This window comes from Strix aluco, chromosome 27 (genome assembly GCF_031877795.1).
Source record: "Strix aluco isolate bStrAlu1 chromosome 27, bStrAlu1.hap1, whole genome shotgun sequence".
In the NCBI taxonomy this organism is placed as follows: domain Eukaryota; kingdom Metazoa; phylum Chordata; class Aves; order Strigiformes; family Strigidae; genus Strix; species Strix aluco.
In genome coordinates, this window is record NC_133957.1 from 6,994,794 (window position 1) to 7,009,441 (window position 14,648).

The window sequence follows — 14,648 nt, forward strand, 5'->3', positions numbered from 1 at the left end:
TTGTCAGTTTGGGCTCGAGGTACTGTGCAGGTGTCAAACCCTTCTCCCAGCCTGGTTCCTGCATGAGAGGATTCTCTGCCCATGGTCACTGGGGCAGGTGAAACCCCAGCTGAAGGAGAGGGACCCTGGCTCAGCTCTCAGCAGCACCTGTTTTAGTGGAGGGACACAAAATCTCCACTGCCATGGAAATGTGCCCACATGAGCAGCCGCCTTGATGGGCCCTTCTCCAGGCCAGGAGCTCGACCATGGCTTTTGGTTGCATCACACATCTTGTGGGGCTGCTTTCTCCATCCTCTTGGCCCTCTAACAGCGCTGAGGGAAAGGTGCCCTCATCCTCGCTGCTCCCAGCCCTCCTGTACCTGCCCACAAGTCCTGCCCCGCACACAACCCAAACTGACATCCCTGGCAAGGGATCAGGAGGGCAGGGGTGGGAGCTGGAAGGGAGCAGGAGGAGTCTGCCACGGGTCTGCAAAGCAGCAGGAACAGCCCATGAAGATGGGTCCTGGCAGAGCATGAAGAGAGGGAATCCCAGCCCCATGTGACCAAAAAGTGGCTCTGGACTCTGTGCTGGGGCACTGGGGAGCAGAGCTGCCTCCTAAGCACTGGGGGAGGTAATCCGCGGGCCTCAATCCCCCCTGGTCTGGCTGGGGTATTCCGGGCCCTGTGGCCACCTTAGGCTCACTTCTATGAGCCAAATCCCAGGGCTTCCCCTGACATGGCAGCCTCTGCACTGTGGGACAAGCGTGGCCGAGGCAGGGCCTGGAGGAAAGAGCAGCTGGAACCCTCAAGTGAGGAGATAGATGCTCCCACTGGAGTACATCATGGGGCCTATTGAGAGACATTTTGTCTAGAAACTGCCTGTGGCCAGCAGGATGGAAATATTTCTGTCACTAAGATTATTCCCCAGGGACCATGGGCTCTCACAGCCCCACAACCTGACCTGAGTCTGCTGTCCCTGAGACATGGCCCTTCCCTACCATTGTGTCTTTGTTCTCTGCTCACCTGACCAAGCTTCAGGAAGATGCCCTGACACCTGGCAGGCAAGGAGATGCTCTGGGTCAAAGCCCCCAGAGACTTTTAATAAGAACAAATAAGGATGCACAGCATAAAAATGGGAATAAAAATAGAGGAAACTCCAGGTGATTTCTGCTGCCCGTGGGTCAAGGGAGTTGGTTCCCTGGTCCTCACAGCTCTCCCAGCTGCACAGACCTCTCCTCCCTCCCAGCTGCACCCAGCTGCAGGGCAGGGATGGGCTGTCCTGGCCTGGGGCTCAGGGACTGTTGTGCACCAACCTACAGTGTCACAGCTGTTGTGTCCTCATGGGGATGTGCCACAGACACCTCTTCAGCATCATCATAGCCCATGCTCCCTGGGGACAGAGATGAGGTGTCTCCTTCAGCTCCAGGGACCTCGGCACTTCTCTGGGAGTGTGGACTGCCCCCTGCAATCAGCAAGGCTGGATGTTTCAGTTCACCCCTTGGGATCTGAACTCCACCATCCTCCTTGCTCCTCACCACATTCAGCTCCTTCTCCCACCTCCAGACCTTTCAAGGAAAACTCCCTGGGCAGGTTCCCCCTTCCCAGGAGGTCTGGGCCTCAATACAGTAGTGACTTGGGGGGCATCAGGGATGTCACCCTAGGAACAGGCAGTGCTGTCTTTCCCTCTCACCTCTGGGTGCATCCCTGGGGCCTGCTCCCTCCTCTGACATCCTGGGCATTTCCCACTCTCCCTGCCTGGGCACAGCATCCTCCCCCAGATCAGAAACCTCTCTGGCATCATCGTAGCCATCTTCTGGGTGATCTCTGGGCAGGACAAGGACATCTGAAAGGAGAGGGGAGCTAGTGACAGTGAGAAGATACGTCCTGCAGAGCAGAGGACGGGAGGATGCTCAGGGACACAGGGCTGAGACACTGGGGTTGGCAGCACCACAGGAGACAGCCATGTCCTCCCCATCTCCAGTGGTGACACTCAGTGACCCCTCTGTCCACATCACGTGTCTGCAGGGAGATCAACCCCTTCCTGCCTCCGTTACCTGGTGCTGATCCCAGGCCATCCTCCTCCTCGCTGACCCCAGGGTAGGGCTGCAGCTGGGTCAGGGACTGCTCTGAAGAGGAGCCTGGAGAGAAGCACAGCGGGTGTTATGGAGCAAGCCCCACTGACATGGCTCATGGTCAGTGCTGCCGGGGAAGGTGGACCCACAGAGCTGGGGCTGCATGGGGAGGAGGGCTGCGAATTCACCCTGCTCCCCCGGGACAACCCTGTCTCAAAGGTGTTCCAGAGCTGCCCTAAGATAGCCCCTTCCCTCAATTGTCAGGTGCCACATGGGGTTCAGGGATGGGAAGAGAGGGGCTGTCCATCTGGGACAGTCCGAGCTGACTGGGAGAAAGCTTCTCTCTTGGGCCCAGGACCTGGATGCTCTCCCCACATACCCCACAGTCCAAGCACCGGAGGGACCATGGACTTGGGAGGCTTCGGGGGATCAGCTCTGGGTTGGGGCCAGGGGAAAGGGTCCTGCAGATGTGCCTTCAGGGAGGACCCACACCCACCTGAGTGACCAAACCTGGCCTGCTTCTCCGAAGATGGGCTGTAACCAATCTCCTCATACACGGCCTCGAGGAAGGGCTCCTGAGCTCTCCTGGAGCCTGGGGACAGAAGCAGGGCTGGCACAGGGACAGGCAGAGGGGCCATGGGATCACACTGTGCTCCCCTAAACCACTGCCTTGGGCCAGCCCAGGACTGCTCTGACAGCACAGCCCCACTGTGCTGCCCAGGCACGGCTGCCACATCCCCCGTGAGGGCAACACCACTGTGGAGATCCTCTGGGGCAGCATCACCCTCATATCATCCCTTTGAAGACAGCGCTCATGCCCCTCTGGCCCCTGGATCATGCCCCCCTTATCTCACCCTGGAGCAGCTCCCACATTTCGTCTGCACCTGGAGCTTGCCCCTGTCTGCCCCATGGGTCCATAGTAGGGCCCCTGTCCTGGGGGTGGGCAGGCCTGGACAGAGGGTCAGGCCTGGGGCCTGACACCATGGTGATGGACTCTGCTGCCTCACACTCCTTCTAGCATCTCCCTTGCCCCAGAGCCCCCTCCAGCACTACCTAGAGCACTGCCAGCCTTGGCCATCCCCACTCTGCCATTTCTCTCCTCGCCCCTTCACTACCTCCCCCCACCTCTGGGCTCTCTCCAGCCCTTGCTGCTGGTGGCCCATGGACAGGCACTCAGTGGGGCAGCACATGTGAAGGTGGCAGCACACAGTCTCATTCCCCTACTCTGCATGTGCTCCTGCTGACGACCCTCGCTGACAACCCTGCAGCACCCCACAGACATTCCAGGAGGTATCTCCCCCTGGGACCTCTGGGGAAGGACCCACCTCTGCGCGCAGCCCTGGTGCTCAGCACTTGTCCAGCCAGGAGGGCCAGGAGCAGGCAGAGAAGGGCCCCCAGGATGATGCAGATGATGACAGGCACTGAGACTCTCCCGCTGCTGGTCCGACGGCCTCGGGTGGAAACTGCAGGGGAGAGAACAGGGAAGGGACAGCACTAGACCTGGGAGAGGTGGAGGCAGCACCAGTCCTGACCCCATCACACAAGGCAGCAGAGGCTGTAGGGCCCCAGGAGTGAGTGTGGGGAAGCTTCCACACTGCTGACTAAATGACAACTCTCCCTCACACCCTGCCACCACCCCAGTGCCTCCTCCAGAGAGTTTCACACCCCAACAAGGAGCCCCTTCCATCCATCTGTGAGTCACGGCCTGGCCCCGAGGATACCCAGCCCCAGGGGGAAGACAACTTACTTGCTTGGGGTGGGGATGTTGTCATCCTTCGTGTAGCTGCAGAGGAGGAAAAGGAGAGTGGGGCTGAGGCACTGGGTGTGCAGGTAGCAGGGAGCCTCCTCCTCAGCACACTATGGGGTGTCTCTGGGTGGCCCTGACACATCCAACACAAATTGCTCCTCCTGGAGTGCCCAAAAGGGAGGCCAGGCCTGGGCCCAGCACCTCTGCTCTGGGAGGCAGGCAGGATGGCACAGGCAGCCCAGGGGATAGCCCTGGGGCTGCAGGACCCCATGGGCAGTGGCCAGAGGACATCCAGTTCAACCAAGGGTGCTCCCTGCCTGGCACCAGCCTCCTGCACTCTGCAGGAACATTCTTGTTCATGAGAGGTCGGAGGCCATGTCAGGACCTCATGGACGTCCCCAGCTCCCTGCCAATGCCTTACCAAGAGGTCCCAGCCCTGCCACTCACCTGAGCAGTGCATGGCAGCGTCTTCCTTATGCCGGCAAACACCGCCATCCCCAGGCTGGGCCCAGCAGTCCTGCAGGGACAGCTCCGTCCCCTGGCATTCTACCTGTTCCAGCCAGATGGGGCCCATCCCCATCCCAAATGCAGCCTCATGCAGGGCAGACACCGCAGGGCCACAGCCCAGCTGCCTGCATGCCACCTCGGCATCCTGCATTTCCCAGGAGTCGTCACACACCGTCCCCCAGGAGCCACGGTGCCAGACCTCCACTCTGCCCGAGCACTCATCCTCACCGCCCACGGCACGAATCTTCTCCCTGGCTGGAGAAGGCAAAGACCTCCCATGGCACCAGGACAGCAGGCAGAGCCCTGCCAGACACAGAGGGGCAACTCCTTACCTGTGCAGCTCGTGGAGTTGGGGCACGGGGCCAATGGGGCCAGGGGTATTTCTGGGCGTCCCCCTGAAGAAGGAAACACTGTGGTGAAGGAGTTGGTTTGGGGGATCATGCAGACGAGAGCGAGGATGAGCTCTGCTTGTGCCTCCCTGTACCATCTTGGTCATGGCAGCAACCGAACTGCAGTCATCCAGGGGACACGCACAGGACTGTGGGGGGACCCTGAGTGCTCAGCCCCAAGAGCACCCTGGTTCACAGCGCAGCAGTAGCTTGTCTATGGAGGGGAAGCTCTTCTGAAACCTGTCTGGTCTCTTCTGAGACCTCACCTGGAGATGCTTCTGCCTCCCCCAGGCGCTGCTGGCAACCTGGGTGGCAACTGCTGCTGGACGTGTGTGGCTGTGGTCATGTTTGTGCCACTGGCAGCAGCATGGTCTGACATGGAAAGGAAAAGTCCCTCCAGGCTCTTTATCTGTGCTTGGCCATGGCCAGCAGGCAGCAGGAGCTGGGGTGACATGAGTACCTGGGAGGATCAGAGTTACCGTTGCAGGTGATGTTGGTCTCCTCTCGCAGGTCTTGGCATGACTGTGGGTTCCAGGGAGTGGAGGGACATTGCCAGAAGGAGCTGGTTCTCTCCCCACACTGCACGCGATCCAGCCAGGCAGGGCCAGACACTGCGCCAGAGGTCAGGCGTGTTTCCAGGGATCCTCCATCACCACAGCCCAGCTCCTTGCACACCAGTGTCACCGTGTTGAGAGTCATCGAGTTGGAGCAAACGCTCCCCCATGTTCCGTTGTAGAAAACCTGCAGGCGCCCAGAGCAGCCGTCACCGTTCTCCAGCCTCAGGTCCATGAACTCTGGGAGGAAAAGACCCCAAAAGGGGGAACAGGCTGCCCTGGGGCTGTGGGAGCCAGGACACCTCTGCACCCCCAGGCCCTCAGCCAGGCAGGACAGGGCCAAAACGTCCCCTTTGCACCCAGGGGCAGAGAGAAGTCCCTGATGGACAGACACCCCTGCCCTTCCTGCTAACCCTCGGGGGTGGCTGAACTCCCCAGGACCCCCAGTGGGACTGAGGGTGCCCATGCATGTGTGTCCACAGGATGGGCTCAGGTAGGAGCTCAGAGGCAGCCAGGGACCACCTCAGCCATGCCCGGCTCTCCCCACGTCCTGGCCTCCCCAGGAACCAGGCTCCCACCACAGCTCCTGGCACAGACCTGAGCAGATGACTCCCGCATCCTCTTTGTGCCCGCAGTCGTGCTGTCCCCAGGGCCCAGCTGGGCAGTCCCAGAGAGCAGCTTCGGCCCCAGAGCAGTTCACACCATCCAGCCAGATCTGCCCGGAGCCTTCCCCGAACCGAGCAGAGCCGGCTGCCTCCACTGCCCCTCCGCAGCCCAGCTGGTGGCAGACGACGGCAGCATCAGACAGGTCCCAGCCATCATCACAGACAGTCCCCCAGATGCCCTGGTAGTAGATCTCCACTCTCCCTGCGCAGCGCCCGGCCCCGTTCACCAGCCGCAGCCACCAGCTCCCTGCAGCGGGTACAAACCCCAGTTGCTGCCAGGGACTGTCTGCCTGCACAGATTGTCACCTGGGGGGGCCTGCGCAGTGCCACTCACCCCCGCAAATGACTCCCACGTCCTCTGCAACCCCTGCCACCAGCACGCTCTCAGGCAGGGAGGTGTTGCAGAGGCTCAGGTTGGCCTCGTGCCCTGTGCACCGCACCCCTCGCAGCCCCACGAGGCCCGTCCCACGCTCAGGCTTTGGGGGGTTGTAGGCAGTCCCAGCCTCCCCACACTGCAGCTGCCGGCACACCACGCTGGCTTCCTGCACGTCCCACTGGTCATCCAGGACTCTGCCCCACACCCCGTCCTGGAAGATCTCCACTTGTCCGTCGCAGCGGCTCCCTCCGCCCACCAGCCGCAGGGATCCAAAGCTGGCTGAGCCTGGGGAGAGCAGAGATGCCACAGCCATGGGTGGCACTGGGAGCATGGCACCCTTCAGGGAGCAGGGCAAGGGGGCATTTCCCCACCAAACGGAACAAGATTGAGCCTGTGCTGATGAGAAGCAAGGGCACAGCGTGGGCTCTCTCTGTAGCTCACACCCAGGCCTGCTGCTGCTGGGGGCACCCAGGCAGCTCCTTCTGGGTGGTGGGATGAGGCTCTGCAGGGCTCTCTGTGGGGATGGGATGTGGGTGACTGAAGCCAGAGGGATGGGGCAGAGCCCTGCAGCCCTGTCCAGGGCTCCTTGCACAGTACGAGAACAGTGGAGCCCAGGCCTGGCGGTGGTGCTGGTGCCTAAGCCACTGCCCTGGGGGCAGATGCTTGCCTCTGTTCAGTCCTCAGCTCTCCCAAAGTGGAGCGCTCACTCTGAGCAGGGAAAGCCCTCCAGATGGCTCCTGGGGAAGCCAGGGTTTCTCCGGGGAGAAAGTCAGCCTGGTATGGCCACGGGACCCCTGATCTGGGTGGCCATGTTGCACACAAATGACAGATGGATTTAATGCAGCATTCTTCTGGCACTCACCTGAGCAAATGACAGCAGCAGTGTTCCCTTGGGAGCACGGTGAGGCCCCCAGGGTGGTCACTGGGCACTGCTGCAGGTGGGCTTCAGTCCCGTCACAGTGGAATGAGTCTCTCCAGACAGGGCCAGTCTCTCTCCCAAAATGCTCTCCTCCAGGAATGGACTCAGCAAACCCGCAGTTGAGTTGACGACAGAGAACGTGGGCATCCGAGAGATCCCAGCGGGAGGCACAGAGGGTCCCCCACGTCCCCAGCACCTGGACCTCCACCCTCCCTGCACACACTGTGCTGCCGTTCACCAGCCTGAACCCTGTGTACTCTGGGGAGAGAGGAGGAGGAAAGAGGGTGGATTGGTGCTCTTGTACCCTCCGTAGCTGGCAGAGAGGCCAGAGGGACAACATGCCCTTGTTCTCCTTCTGCACTATTTTCATGCTGTAGATAACCCCACCCACCCCTCCTGTCCTCACACCTGGCCCAGCACGACCCTTGCTCTGTTGCCCAACCCATAGCACAGCCCCAGTGTTCAACAACCCAGTGTTTACCTGTGCAACTGACAACAGCCTTGTTTGCGTGGGTGCAGGGCTGGTCCCTGCGGGACCCCCTGGGGCAGGAGGTGAGAAGGGATTCATTCCCCACACACTGCAGCTCTCCATCCCAGATGGGACCCACCCCTTCTCCAAAAGGACTTCCTCCAGGGACAGGCAGGGCTGTGCCGCACTGCAACTCCCTGCAGAGCACGTCAGCAGCTTTGGGACCAAAGTGGGAAGCACAGACAGTTTTCCACTGGTCCCCGTCATGGATCTGCACACGTCCTGAGCAGCGGCTCTTCCCTTCCACCAGACGGACAAATCCTGGAAAAAACCCAAAACAGCTTGGAGTTCCCAGAGCCCTCTGGCAGTTACATGCCCACATCCCACATCACCTCCAAGCAAGTCATGACCAATTCACCCATTGCACATCCCAGAGGAAGCTGCTGGGGGAGTGTTGGTGACACAAATACATCCCGGCCCCCTTGCACCCCTTCGCTGCACCATCACCTCACTCAAGGGTGTGTGTCTGTGATAGACCCACAGCACACCCTGTAAGCCATGTGGGTGCTTTTGGGACTAAAGTGTGAGTCACAGAGAGTTTTCCAAAGGTACTCATCATGGATCACTATACGTCCTCAGGAGGGGCTGTTTCCTTAGAGCAGCTGCAGAGATTCTGGAGCTGCGAAAGACCCCTGAGAGTTCCCACAGCCCTCTGGCAATACCCTGACTGATCCCCAAGGTGGCCACAGACAAAAAGCCCTACGACATCCCCAGCTGCTCTCAGGGGATGCTGATGGCACAAAAACATCACCCCTCACCCTGCTGCTCCTCAGAAATCAGCACAGCACTTGTGGGCTTGCTTCTCTCCCAACGACCACAGCCACAGGAATGTCTCAGACAAACTACTGCTGCCCCAAGGACATTGGGCTGCCCAGTACTGGTCCCTGGGCACTGTCACTACCCAGAGAACCTGGTCCCTGGGGGCACTGTCACACCCAGAGCACTTGGGGTTCAGGGAAATGGGCCCCCGCGCTGTTGGGTGCTGCAGCTTGCTCTGCCCCATTGAGCTCAGGACCAAGAGTGAGAAACCCCTTGGTGCCACGAGAAGTGGACCCCATTCCCACAGGGCTCTTGGGCTGTTGGGGCATTGCTAGGAGATGGGACACATCACAGGGCAAAAGTACAGTGAGGCTGTACCTGCATTCGGTGGCTGTGCACCAACCTGCTCAGGCACCTACCCAGAAAAGAGGTTCTCAGCCACGGCCAGAGTGCACTGCTGGGCATGCACGTCCCTGCCCGTGGCTGGGCAGAAAGTAGGAGAGTGGACAGAAGAACAGCCCTGGGCTTACACGAGCTCCCGGTGCAAGGGCAGGCACAGAGGAGAGACAGTAAGTTCTGACAAATCCCCCATGGCACCTAGCAGCCAGAAGCTGGGACAGGCAGGAGAGGCTGGGCAGCAGGTCAGCACTGCCTGGAAGGGGCCATGTCCCCGTGCTCAGGCTCTCATGGGGTGACCTGGGAGAGGAACGAGGTGCCACGTGCCACCCTGCTCTTCTGCCCAAGCCCAGTGCTTCTCCTCTACAAGCAACCCCTTTGCCTCCGCCAATAGACTCATGTCTGCCAGGGGATACAACCCAACAGTAGCTATCATGCCTTTGGCCAGGACTGTGCGTGGCCACATGAGTCACTTGTGGTTCCTCTGGTATGGAGGCACCTGGCCATCAGCACTGACAGACAGGTCCTGGGTGAACAGGAGAAGAAAGATGGGAATCAACAGACAGTGCAGGACAGGGATGGAGGGTTCATCTGTGGCACCTCAGGGGCCAGGCACAGTAAGGGCAACCCTTAGACAGGTTCCCACTGGCCTTTCCCCAGGGACTGGGGACACCAGTAATGACAGTGCCAGCTCAGCAGTGTGACCAGCCACATTGGGCAATGCTCTGGTGCCTGACGGTTGATCCCTGAGGGCACAGCCAGGTTCCTTCCACAATCCCAACCCCAGAGATGGAGAATAGCTTGTCCCCTCACCTGAACAGATCACTCCAGCATCATGGGCATGAGTGCAGGCATTTACACCCCATCCTCTGTGTGTGCAGTCAGATAGGGCAGATTCAGTGCCATTACAGCCAACATCATCCATCCAAATTGTGCCAGATCCTCGCCCAAAGTATCCGTACTTAGGAGCTCCAACAGTAGAACCACAGCCCAGCTGCTTACAAACCACTGCTGCATCCTTCATGTCCCAAGAGTTCCCACACACAGTCCCCCACTGGCCATGTTGTTTCACCTCCACTCTCCCAGCACAGCGACTGCCACCATCCGCCAGCCTCACCTCCGCAGCACCTTCAAACACTGACACAGGAACAGTCAGGACAGCGCTGAGCCCCAGCACTGTGGGTCTGGGGGAAGCCCTGTGCAGGTGGAATCAGAGGGACCAGGGTGGGAGCCCACTCCCCTCCAGGCTGTCCCCAGGGCACTTCAGGGGTTCCTGCTATCCTCATGGGCTGTGCAAGCCTGGGGTGCCCAGCTCCAGTGGTGATGGGTCGTTTGTGGCTCCACAGGCTTTGGCACTTCATTCCAGCCCAACAGCTTCCTGCCACTGGCCCATGCCCACCCAGGGCACCTGCTCCTTCCCAGCCAGCACCCTGAAAACAGACCTGTCCCCACCATAGCGCCTCCACGCATACACGGCTGCTCCTCCCCAGAGCCCCCAGCTCCCCTGGACCACAGCCTGCCCTGGGCCCCTCCCAACTCATCCTCCACCCTCAGGCCTTTCTGTGTGCCCTGTGCATCAACATGATGGTCCCAGAGAGGCCTCCCAACCCATGCCCCTCCTTGTCCTCAGGCATAAGCTTAGCCCTGCCCTTGTCTAGGATCCCCCAGGACGGCCACCTCTTTGTGAGCCTGTGGGAACAGACACCCCTCTTCCCTTGCCTCCACAAGCACAAACTACCCCTGCTCAGGCTGGGTCTCACCAGGGCAAGACTGAACAGCCCACACCCCTTCCCAGGTACCCCCCGAGGCTGACTGTGCCTCTGGGATAACAGAGCAAAGAGCCACCAGTTAAGCCACCACCAGCTCACAAGGAATGGAGCTGGCAGAGCCTGGGCTCCAGGAAGGGTGCCCAAGGATGGCAAATCCATGGACACACCCATGCACTAACAGCCACAAACGTGGGAGCCCTGGAAACAGAAAAGCCCTAGTCCCATTCAGAGAAACACAGGGTCAATGAACCTGTTCACCTTCTCCCCCTTGTCACATTGACACACGGGAAGAAGCCCCATTTCCAGAGGGATCCCTGTGGTGCTCCTTGGCCCCAGCACATTGTAAGAGCACAGCCAGCATTGACTCTTGCACAACTGCAACCAGAGGAGCAGCTACAGTAATTAAGGGGACACAGTCCCTCTGTCCCCATCCTGAACCTTTCTGCAGCCCTGCACCAAATTCCTGAGGACAGAACAGAAGTGGGACATTGGCTTCTGTCTCTTTTCCTGCATAACTGAACACTGCAGAAGACAACATCACCCCTCCTGGTCTCACGCCAAGGCCAGCAAGGTCCCTGCCCTGCTTCCCTGCCCCCAGCACAGCCCCAGTGTTCAACACCCCTCCCTGAGTCCTTACCTGTGCAGCTGACAACAGCCTTGTTTGCGTGGGTGCAGGGCTGGTCCCTGGGGGACCCCCTGAGGCAGGAGGCGAGGAGGGATTCATTCCCCACACACTGCAGCTCTCCATCCCAGATGGGACCCACCGCTTCTCCAAAGGGACTTCCTCCAGGGACAGGCAGGGCTGTGCCACACTGCAACTCCCTGCAGAGCACATCAGCAGCTTTGGGACCAAAGTGGGAATCACAGACAGTTTTCCACTGGTCCCCGTCATGGATCTCCACACGTCCTGAGCAGCGGCTCTTCCCTTCCACCAGACGGACAAATCCTGGAAAAAACCCAAAACAGCTGGGAGTTCCCAGAGCTCTCTGGCAGTTACATGCCCACATCCCACATCACCTCTGAGCAAGCCGTGACCAATTCACCCATTACACATCCCAGAGGAAGCTGCTGGTGGAGTGTTGGTGACACAAACACATCCCGGCCCCCTTGCACCCCTTCGCTACACCATCAGAGTACTCAAGGGTATGTGTCTGTCGCAGCACCAGGCACCACTCAAACTGCTGCTGCCCTGTACTGCCTGGCATGGTCCCCCCAGCACCGCAGAGGTGTGCGCAGTTTGGGTCCAGGAGAAATGTCCCAGATGATAATGACTGCTGCAGCCTGCTCCATCCCTGCAGAGTATGGGACCAGGGGGGGCCATCATCTTGATGCAGCCATAAATAGAACCCGCTCCCAGGCGTGTTCTGGGGTTTTAGGAGGTTCCTGTTAGCAGGGAGATTTCACTGAGCACAGCATCGGCACAGCTGTTACCATGGCTGGTGCCTGTCCAGAGCCCTCCAATGGCTGCTCTGAGGGGATGTCGTCAGCCAGGGACACAGGACTCTGTCCAGAGTGCACAGGTCCCAAAATGACAGTAAGGCAGAAGGGCAGGAGACCCGCACATGCCCCTGGGCTCACGCTGGCTCAGAGGGTAAGAGCAGGCACAGATAAGAATCAGTGTGTTTGGCCAAAGCCCCTGTTTCATGGGGCAGTGTGGGGAGCTGTGGGCAGTCAGGAGGGTTTGGGTAGCAAGGCAACACTGCCTGTATGGGGCCGTGTCTCTGCAGGGTTGTCACAGCCCCAGGGACGTCCTAGTGCCAGCCTGGGCACGCGGTGATGCAGTAGGGAGCAGCCAAAGTTAAGCAGCTGCCAAGCTCTGAGGCCTCACAGTGCCGAATCATACAGCTGAGCCCTGGGGACAGGAGGCGAAGGGCTGTGTGCCAACCTGCTCCTCTGCCCAGGGCCCCACGCTCATGCTCTCTGAAAAGGCCTTTTCATTCAACTGAGGTACTCATGCCTGTGAGGGCATATGACCAACGGGGACCAACCATCTCATGCCGTTCCTCCAAGGTCTGGTGTTCTGTGAAAGTCCCCTGCAGGTTTCTCCAGCACAGGACCCTCAGCATGGCTGGCTGGGAATTGGCAGAATGGGTGGAGACCAGTGGATACCAGTGAACACACTGGGGCAGGGATGGAAGGTTAATCTGCAGCCCAAGACACTGACTGAAGGGGCCTGAGACCCTGTGGCAGGGTTAGTTCACCCAGGTTTAGGGTCCCTCTCAGCTTTCCCCAGGGACTGGGGACATCAGCAATGACAGTCCAAGCTTGGCAGTGTGACCGGCCACATTGTGCTGTGCTCCAGCACCCGCTTGTTGCTCCCTGAGGGCACAGCCAGATCCCTTCCACTGTACCAGCCCCAGATTAGGGAATAGGTTGTCCCCTTACCTGAACACATCACTCCAGCATCACGAGCATGAATGCAGTTATGTTTACCCCATCCTCTGTGTGTGCAGTCAGACAGGGCAGATTCGATGCCTTTACAGCCAACAGCATCCATCCAAATGGGGCCAGAACCTGGCCCAAAGTGTCCATACTTAGGAGCTCCAACAGCAGACCCACAGCCCAGCTGTTTACAAACCACTGCTGCATCATTCATGCTCCAGTAACGACCACACACGGTGCCCCACTTGCCCCTGTGTTTCACCTCCACTCTCCCAGCACAGCGACTGCCGCCATCCGCCAGCCTCACCTCCGCAGCACCTTCAAACACCAACATGAGATGGGTCAGGAGAACACCAAGCCCTAGCACTGTGGGTCTGAGGGAACCCCTTGCCAGGGTAGAGTCAGAGGGACCAGGGTGGGAGCCCACTCCCCTCCAGGTTGCCCCCAGGGCACTTCAGGGGTCCCTTCTATTTTCATGAGATTCACAAGGCTGGGGGTGCCCAGCTCTGGCCCTGCTGGGTCATTTGCCATCCCACCACAAGGCATCTTTTCACAGCCCAGTGGCTACTTACCACCTGCCCATGGCCACCCACACACTGCCCAGCCCGTCACTGGGCATCTGCTCCTCCCCAGCACCCCCTGAACAGCCCCATGTGCCCAGGCCTGCATCTTCCCATGCAAACTGCCTGCCCCAGCACCATCCAAACCCACCTCCATGCCCAGGGCTTTCCATGTTCTTACTGAGATGATCCAGAAGCTCCCCACACCCACATCCCCTCCTCACCCCTGGTGTTAGCCCAATCCCTGCACTGGGCCAGACCCCAGGCAGGTTGTCCCTCTATGGTAGATGCTCTCGGTGGGGTACAAACTGCCCCTGTGGGGTCACGGGTCCCCTAGAACAAGGGGGCAGGGAGCAGCACACAAACCCTTCGGGGCACCTGAGAGCTTGGCAGTGCCCTGGGGGGATCTCTGGGTGCTGCCATCACCCACTAGGCCACCATTGGCTCAAAGGCACAGTTCTAGGGAAGAGGGGGTACCAAAGGATACCCTAGGACAGGGTGTCTGTGAATCCAGCCAAGCACAGGCTGCCCTGTGGAACCCTGGAGAAGGAGATGATACTCTCTCCCACCCAGGTGGGCACAGGGTCCAGGGACTTGAGCACCTTCTGCCCCTTCTCTCAGTAGCACCTGCAAAGAATCCCCATTCCCCGACAGATCCCAATGACCACGCTGGTTCCTGCTGGCCCTGTGCTGTGGGACAAGGGAGATGGCACTTACCCCTGCACAGCTGTACCCAGAGGATCAGCCACAGCATCTGAGGGGACAGGAGTCCCTCTGTGCCCATCCTGAGCCTCCTGCTCTGACCGCACATCCCTGCTGCGCCACACTACCTGCCACAGCTCCTGGGGACTCGTGGGGACAATGACGATGACAGGGCAATATATCTCTGCTGATGCCAGCCCAGCTACAAGAGTAGCCAATCAAAGCAGCAGCCCCTTTTTAGACATTATCGGGATCTATCTCCCCTCCGACACAGCCCAGCCCTCCAATGAACTTCTCCAGTGCCATTCATGACCATATATGAGGGATGGCTCCGCTGCAGGTG

At 59.7% G+C, this 14,648-nt stretch overlaps 1 pseudogene; it reads right to left on the minus strand.

The window, feature by feature from the left end:
- Positions 1-784: 784 nt before the first annotated feature.
- On the minus strand, positions 785-14,413 carry LOC141915819 (scavenger receptor cysteine-rich type 1 protein M130-like; annotated as a pseudogene).
- Positions 14,414-14,648: the final 235 nt, after the last annotated feature.